The 9404-nt window shown below is 30.5% G+C and overlaps 1 long non-coding RNA gene across 3 annotated transcripts; it reads right to left on the reverse strand.

Moving 5' to 3' along the window:
* Window positions 1-1684: 1684 nt before the first annotated feature.
* LOC141672531 (uncharacterized) lies at window positions 1685-5425 on the reverse strand. 3 transcript variants are annotated; one of them, XR_012555580.1, is made up of 8 exons: window positions 5257-5425; window positions 5055-5159; window positions 4810-4864; window positions 4210-4280; window positions 4036-4127; window positions 3552-3703; window positions 2599-3409; window positions 1685-1921 (listed from the first exon to the last, which is right to left on the reverse strand). It is a non-coding gene; the product is annotated as an uncharacterized LOC141672531 (long non-coding RNA). The 3 variants fall into 3 exon arrangements; XR_012555579.1 differs by having other exon boundaries at window positions 2599-2818; window positions 2907-3409; window positions 3552-4127; XR_012555578.1 differs by having other exon boundaries at window positions 3552-4127.
* Between the last annotated feature and the right edge of the window lie 3979 nt (window positions 5426-9404).

Here is a 9404-nt window from a genome sequence, read left to right on the forward strand (position 1 = left end):
TGCTTAGGAAGTTATTTTTAATCTATTTTTATTCGAAGATACTTTTCATTTAGTTTTTCTTTTGTTGTATGTTGGAAATAAATGATTAATGTAAATTAGGTAATATATACACTTGTTATTAACTAGGTGAATTGGAATCAAGATTTGTTTGGATTATTATACTGTAAATTGTTATTGTTGATTTAGCTTTCGGAAAATCAAGTAAATCAATTATATATTTTTTTTGTAAATGAAAATTTTCCATTGCTCCTATAAAGTGTTAAATGATTGCCTCACATATGCTGATATGGAAAAGTTGGGCCCCATATGTGCTAATGTGGCACATGTGACGTGGCACATGAGACATGGCACAGTGGGGATCTTATTTGTCATGTGTCATATAAGTATGTTGGTATAGGATAACAATATTGTTGATGTTGCACTCTGTTTCAACATAAAATATATGTTGGCATAGAGAATGATGGTGTTTCTATTGACCCCAAAGGCAACATCGAAAAAACCACCACAAAACTATCGCCTTTCAATATTTTGGGCCTACAGCAACATATTTTGGACCTATTTCAACATTTTTTTAGTTGCAATAGGTTGTTTATGGTGTAGTGCAACTTAAATTATCTCAGTTCTGAGTTAGTGATAAGAAAAAAAAAAGTGTACTTGTAGAGAACTCCGTGAATGAACACTACTAAAGAACTCTACAAGGACTTCGTGATAAGTCATTTTAAACCTATCGAGAAGTCACTCGAGAAGTCAGTAAATTGACTTATCAAGGACTCACTCGAGAAGTCCTAGGATGACTTGTCGAAAAGTCAATTTATAATTATCGAGAACTCAGTTTTCTAAATATTTTTTGATATTGTAATTCTGCCTTTTGTTAATTTTATTTATTAGGAATGTTAATTAACAACTGAGCAGTTTACTTAGAATTTGAAAGATTCCAAGTTAATTGAATTTGAATAACAAATATATAGAGATTTCTGAAATATTTATAATTCATATTTCAGTTAACACTACAACAAATCTGGCCATTTATGACGGTTTTTTTGAACTGAAATCGTCGTAATTGAGCCAACGGAAAAAAAGTCGTTTTTGGTCGAGTAGTAAGTTCATTTTTTCGTCACAAGATAAAATTGCATCGCAAGTTAGGAAAAAGGGGACCACATACTCAATAAAATAATAAATCTACTTACGACGGAATATATCGTCGTAAGATACCAAAATACGATGATTTTACGACCCACTTTTTATAAGATAAAACATAATTTTACGACGGAAAAATGCGTCGTAAATTAGAAATTTCCGATAGAAAAAACGTCGTAATTTAGAAGCTGGGGCCTACAACCTTGGAAAATAAAAAATCAAAAAAATAAATAAATATGAAAATGGCTATATTACGACGGAATATACGAAGAACATCCGTCGTAAGTTTATTTTACGAGAATAATTACGACGGAATGTATAAAGAACAACCGTCGTAAGTTTGTTTTCCAGAATAACCAAATACTAATTTTCCAGATTTTCCAGTTTTCAGCCTTTTCGGATTTCAAATTGGATCATAAACGTGTACAATCACAAATACCGATCTACATACAATCGTAGCTCAATCCGAAATCAAAATCAAATAACAAGCAATCATCCACGCAATTGAATAAATCAAAATTTAGAAATAACTATGAATTTTCTTCCGTAATCACAAATTAACTATATTTTTACATTTCCTCGGTATAAACTAGAATCAGAATGCATGCTAAGTTTTTACATTCTGTATAAACTAGAATCAGAATGCAAGCTAAGTTTTACATGAACTAATAACTCCCGAAACCAGGAATGTTCATCCGCAAACCTTTATTCTTCTCTTCATCTTACGGCGTGGCACTCCCGAACAAGACAATGGGGCACATTTCGTCCAACACAATTATCTTTCCTGTTAATAATTCAAGCAAAATATCCACTTTTACATCAATCCTATTGTTACATCAAATCTTTCAAACCAAAATTTACAAAAATATTAGTATCATTTTGTTAGGCAATTTTCTTATCACTTCAAATCAACCCCAACTCTATTGCCATAAATGGACCCAACAAATCTGAGGGTAGAAAAGACTTTAAACCATAAAGTACCTATCTCTATTTCCCATCCTTTGCTACTGATCCAAAACATTGACTATAAGGCTACTACTCCAATAATTAATTACTTTTTTTGATGGCTAGGCTGTGAATTAAATATACCGTGGCAATGCTAATATATACTCCTAGAAGGCTAGAAGTATTATGTAACATGGGGACTTATCGTATATACGAATCGCAGTCAATAATTGTTGGATATATTTGAGAGATCTTTCTCCTCGATGTTGGGCAGGATATTATGTTTTTATGGTTGTAAAATTTAATTCTTCATGTATTGGTAACCAATAAGTACAATGTAGTAAAGATATATTAATGTTTTCATATGTCCCTGTTGCGCTTGACAGACAACATTTCATACCCCTCTATTTTAATTAATTTATTCCTAAAGAAAATATAATAACGACTCTAACGTAAGCTACCTCACTAATTGACTACAGTTTGGTGACCTACATTTAAGCAAATTACGTAAATTACCTTGGGATCCCCAACTCCTTCAAGGCTAGGGTAATAGTTTCATTGGAAGGATTTTCGTGATTGAGCTGAGAGAGTGCATCCTCAATAATTTGCTTCTCTTTGTAAATGTCGAATCCTCCTTATCCGTTAAGTGTTTCCCACATTTTATATGGATCCTCCATTATGAGTCTACTTTTTTCTCCGCAAACATATGCTTAATAGAAGGACCATTAGTTACAATCTACAGGCCATCAATACAGGTATTTTAGATGTAACACATTATAGGAAATTGAAAATTACTCATCACACAGTTAATTACGAGTGGATACATGCAGAAGCAATTTCATGTTGCTACACTTGAGGGCGAAGTTGTACACATGTTCTGCTCCAAATATGTTTAGAGCTAGTGAAATGTCATACCTATATCCAATATTTCAACAATCAAGTTGATAGTAATACCTATGTACATATAGACTAGTGATTATTCGTACATATATATTATGTAATTAAGCATCACATCTACGTCGACAAGGAAATTATAAGCTATACAATATTATTCAGAGTAGTATAAATTAGTTTCTGAAATAGAAATAAAATTAATAAGAAATGGAGAGAGTAGCAATACCATATAATATATCTATAGACTATACTTATATTAAAAAAGTTGATAACGAAATGAGCAATATAGGTACAAGATAATAGAGACTTTTCGTCGAAGTTAGTTGTAGCAGCTATGTTAACAACAATGTCAACGTCTCTCCAGATTTCTTCTAGTATCGTCAAGTCTTTAACTCCCATGATCACAAAGATAAAAAGTTAAATTGTACTCATTCTGCTGACAAAAACAGCTATTAATATTCTGGGATAGCAGATTAATGCATCACATTAATATGAGAATCAAAGAAAAAGTTGCTGAAACTTTCCTTAAACAATCTACAATAAATTTATATGCACAAATTTAAGTATGTACTTACCTCGACCAATCTTCATTCTTCACCCTTCTCTCTGTTTTTTTGTTATAAATGGAGTTTGTGACACCTATAGGTACATTCTAATCACACACCAAGTTGTATTTTATTATGGATCTGCTATCCTTTCTTGATTGGATGAGCACATCCTGCTTGTGCTGTAGAAATGAAGAAATCGTCATATAAAGTTCCCTTTATTCGGGCAATTTGAAGAACCAGGCTTGTTTTTTGGTACACACTTGTATATGTTGTGTTAACACACTAACCATACATCATATTATGCAGTGATATACTCCTGCTTATAAAATTATACATTTTTTATTTAATATTCTATTTTTGACATGTTTATTCCGAAATTTATAAGAACCAACACGTGGGACAGATTTGAGCTTCGTATCCACAAGCGTGTTATTGACCTTTTAGCCAAAAATTTATAGAAGTATTGGATATGCACAGATTTAATATTAGAGGCAAAGAGAAGGAAAAACACCAGTTCCAACAATATGAATTGCGGTAGCCAAAGCAGCCATTCCACTTTTGAAGCAAAGTGCTCTTTCAGCCTTGTCAAGTTTTGCCAAGATGCTGAGAATAAAAAAAGATTCTTGCTTAACAGGTAAAGTACATAACAATGAAATATATGTTATGTATCCAACATATATAAAACCTTTCCAATGCATCCCTTGTTTGATTTCCTCCTCTTGTGTAGTCATAGGGACCATATTCGACAGCGTTAGGCTGCAAAATATATTCAAAGTCAGTGGCTTTGCTGAAGTCAAAATATGCAAAAAACCTGTGAAGCATGTAAAGTTCCTTTCGAGACTCCAATCATATAAAATATATATAGCAGACTGTAGAATTATGTATGCAGTCGATTATATTTCTTGAAGTATTACAATCAATTTAAACAAATGCAAGTGACTAAAAACTGAAAATATATTTATCTATACAACACAAGCGTGCTCACATACACAAGTCCTTGTTACAAGTTCTGCCCTAAACTTTGGCATAAAATATATACATAGATTCATAAACAAAAGTCTCCGCATGATCTTAGAACTCAAGTTACCTGCTTGTAAGTAGCTGTCTGGTAAAGAGGTATACTTGTCGAATGAAAATAAAATTATAGTTGAGTCTAATGCTAATGTTAAAGCTGATGCTGATGCTTTCACATAGTCGTCTAATGATGATGCTTTCACATCCATTTCTTTGTCTCTAAGGCAATTCAGTTCAAATTTCTTAGTTGACAACAACAAATTATGTCTACCATTAACGATCTTTTTGCATCCAAAACTCCCTTGTAAGGTGCCTTTCATAAACCCCTGCAACCAAATTTAAATCAGAAATTATTTCACATCAACTTTTATGTATAGAAAAAATAAGCTAAAGGCCAACTGAGCCAAGAGTTTTACCTTCCGAGCATCAATCTTCTGATAGTGGGATGTTGAATTATGCACAAATTTAAGTATGTACTTACAAAGAAATTATGCACAAATTTAAGAATGTACTTACCAGTCGCCCTGAAATTTCTCTTAAAGCTTCTGCCCATCGGAGAGGACAGATCCAACTCCACCCCATCTCTCTCTTCATCCAACATCTTCTCCAAACTTATCACACCTACAATTAAACAGACAAACACATCAATTACAATCATTATCAATCAAATTACAGAAAGAATAAGAAATGAAATTGAGAAAAAATAAACACAGTTTACCTCAAATTCAGGTAGAATAAATAAAAATTAGGGATTTCGAGAATGAAATAGTGGGTTTATAAGAGAGGAGAGTGTGGCATAGTGCTAGGGTTTGAAGACGGAGGCCAGAGAGAGGGCGAGAAGGCCTTCAGAAAGATATAATAAAGAGGGGTCGGGGAAAAGAAAATGGTTAAATTACCCGACACTTAGAAATTTCAGAATTTTTACTCCCCGCAATCCGGCCAATAAAAATGAAATTATAGTTGAGTCTATTTTAAAAATATATAAATTTTTTCTTTTTCTAAGCAAAAAAAGTACTTAATTTAATTAGTTTCAAAATATAATTAATTAATTAAAGAATTTTTCCATCTTTAGATACATTTAAAATTTTAATTAACTAATTAAAATTTTAGTTTACAACGATCCAACTGTTTGGATGTCAATAAATAAATATATATTTATATTAGTAATATATCCAAAGTTTTATATTAGAATAATTTTATTTGGTTTATCATTTTAATATTGAAGCATGAGTTTGACTTGTACAACTAACTATTGTTTAATCCTAAATTTGTGTTTCAATTATTTAAAAAAGAAAAATCAATGATCCAACCATATGGATGTCAATCGATATATATATTAGTGATATAACCAAAATTTCATATCGAAATAATTTTATTTGATTTGACATTTTAACAGTCAAGCATTTGTTTGACTAGTACACCGAACTAGTGTTGAATCCTGAATTAGTGTTACGATTATTTTAAAAATATTTTTCAATGATCTAACCATATGGATGTCAATATATATATATATATATATATACTAGTGATATAACAAAAATTTTATATCAAAATATTTTTATTTGGTTTGACATTTTAACAATCAAGCATTTATTTAACTAGTATAGCTAACTAGTGTTGAATCATGAATTAGTGTTACGATTATTTTAAAAAAACATTCAACAATCTAACCATATGGATGTCAATATATACATATATATATATTAGTGATATGACCAAAATTTCATTTTAAAATAATTTTATTTGGTTTGACATTTTAACGGTCAAAAATCAGTTTGACTAAGACAGCTAAATAGTGTTTAGTTCTGAATTTGTGGTTCGATTATTTTAAAAATATTTTTCATCGATCCAACAATATGGATCTCAACAAATATATATATATATTAGTGATATAACCGAAATTTCATATCAAAATAATTTTATTTGGTTTTACATTTTAACAGTCAAGCATTTATTTGACTAGTACAGCTAACTAGTGTTGAATCCTGAATTAGTGTTACGATTATTTTAAAAATATTTTTCAACGATCTAACCGTATGGATGTCAATAGATATATATTTATATTAGTGATATAACCAAAATTTCATATCAAAATAGTTTTATTTGGTTTGACATTTTAACAGTCAAACATCAGTTTGACTAGGACAGCTAACTAGTTTTTAGTTCTGAATTTGTGGTTCGATTATTTTAAAAATATTTTTCACCGATTCAACTGTATGGATGACAATATATATATATATATATATATATATATATATATATTAGTGATATCATCAATGTTTTATATTAAACTATTTTATCAAAAAAATTAATTTTTTTCTGAAATTCTTGAAATGTCAACCAAACAAATAAATGCTGACATTAATATGGTTGGATCATGAAATAATATTTTTTAAAAATTTAAATTATCAAAATTTATGTGCTAATTTATGACGGAATCCGTCATAAATTATTATCTAGAAAATTTTAGAACAGTCAAATTTACCTCCCAAATTTTGGGGTAAAAGTTAAATTTCCCTCTTTGATAACTTACGACGAATTTTAATTTCCGTCGTAAATTGGATGTTCCAATATTTTCCGTCACAAATATTTCGTCGTAAATTTAGATGAAAATATTTTTTTCATTTAATTTCAAGTTAAAATTTTAATAAAAATATTTAGCTTACGACGAAATGTTCAAATCGTCGCAATTTCAAATGATTTTTTATTTTCCTGCCAAATTTTTTTGGGAAAAAGTTAAATTTCCCTCTTTGATAACTTACGACGAATTTTAATTTCCGTCGGAAATTTGATGATCCGATTTTTTCCGTCGCAAATATTTCGTTGTAAATTTAGATAAAATATTTTTTTATTCAATTTCAAATTAAAATTTTAATAAAAATAATTAACTTACGACGAAATGTTTAAATCGTCGCAACTTCAAATAATTTTCATTTTTGTTTAATCGCGTCGTGCATAATTTTATTAATAAAATATTAAACTTACGATAGTTTTGGATTTCGTCGTAAATATTTATGACGTTTTATTTTTTCCGTCGTAAGTTGGGCGCACATTTTTTTCCGTCGTAAGTTGGCCGTCGTAATTGGCCTATTTTGTTGTAGTGTAATTTCCAATTTAATCAAATTAATTTTGATTTACTTGAGATTAATCTGCTTCAAAATATTAGTTGAGTTCTTGCCTTAGGATGAAAAATTTAGCAATCCAATTTCACTTACAAAAATAGTGAAAGCTGCTTCATCCAAAGGTTTAGTAAAAATGTCAGCTAATTATTTTTCTGTTGGTATATAAATGAGCTTAATCTTATATCAAGATAGAAGCCTTTGAAAGATAAAATTGACACCTTCCACTGGCAAAAACTGTCTCTGTGAGACTAACAACTCCAAAATTGATTCCCTTGGGATACCATAATTCCAAGTTGAGCTTCCTTCCAGTATCTGAAGACCCTCTTTCTCCCCATGAGGTTGTGCACTCAAACACAGGCGTATGAGATGAGCTTCCATTTCTATAACGACTCGTATATTTTTGAATTATTTAAATATGTGATTATAGAAATTAATAAATAAATAAAATATGTGTATTGGTTTTGACCACTATGTGTTGTTTGATTATTATCAATATGTGATGTATGGTGTACCGGGTTGTGCGCGTGATTAATTATGTAGTCGTATTGAATTGTTTTCAATTTCAAAAGTGGATTTAGTGCAAATTGAATTGCATAAATATTTAGAATGTTTTTAAAATTGTTTTTATGGTTCTATAATTACGATAATTATTTTTGGGATTTTATAAAAATTTAGAAATTAATATTTTATCAATTATTTAGCCCTATATGATTTTCTGATTTCATTTATTTGTAAAATCTGTATTTAATTCAAGAATTCTTCAAAAACCATGAAACTCATATTTATAAAGTTTGGAATATTCCGAGAATTTTAAAATTATTTCGGGAATTCTTGGGATTAATTTCACCCACGCGTTATTTCGTTAATTGTTAAAAAATGGGTACAAGTTGCGTTTTTGAAATTGTTTAAAAATTTCAAAAATTATGTCTTTATAAACTTCGGGATATTTGTAACATTTTAAGAATATTTTTGCGATTTTCTGAATTTATCTTAAATGCAGCTCGGTTCGTTAATTGTGAAATGCGGATACGGGGTGCATTTCAAAAATACTTTAAAAGTTATAAAAAAATTATTTTATTTTATTAGTTTCAGGATTTTTAGAAAATTTTAAGACTCTTCTCGTAATTTTCTGAATTCGTTTCAAGGGAATTTAATTTGTTATATTGTAAATTTCGAATTAAAAACCGGACTTTAGGGAAAGACAGAACACATGTCTCATTTTTTTTCACCCTGTGCTACATGGCAATTGTTGGATGCAGAATAATAAAATAATAAACAGCAACACATCAAAATAGATACAATCTCTGTTTCACTCCCCTCATTTGTCCCTATTTTTCACCCCCCACCTCCCCCGTTACTCCTTCCCACTCGTCATTAATCTCTTTTCTCCCTCTGGCGATTTCAGTTTCTCACTAGCCAACCTCTCTTCTCTTTTATATGTTCTCTTCCCTGTGGTTTCTCGTGATTCCTCCCGGTGTCATAACTGTTCCCGATTTTATTTCTCCGATGGCCCTGTTTTTCGGCCGTTTGCGGTGGGTTCGATTCCTTGCTTAATCCTGTCGATATATGCATATGTATATATATACTTGAGTGTGTATCTGTGCTTGTGTGTGTATACATAAGCTTTGTGTGTTGTGTGTGAATTTAGTATGTGTATTCTGGGTTGTGTTGGGTGCGTGTTTGTGATCGACGGCGCGTGTGACGCCCGTGACCTGTGTCCAGTTTGGTTTTTGCGTTGCTTTGG

Source organism: Apium graveolens, chromosome 7, assembly GCF_009905375.1.
Source record: "Apium graveolens cultivar Ventura chromosome 7, ASM990537v1, whole genome shotgun sequence".
Lineage (NCBI taxonomy): Eukaryota > Viridiplantae > Streptophyta > Magnoliopsida > Apiales > Apiaceae > Apium > Apium graveolens.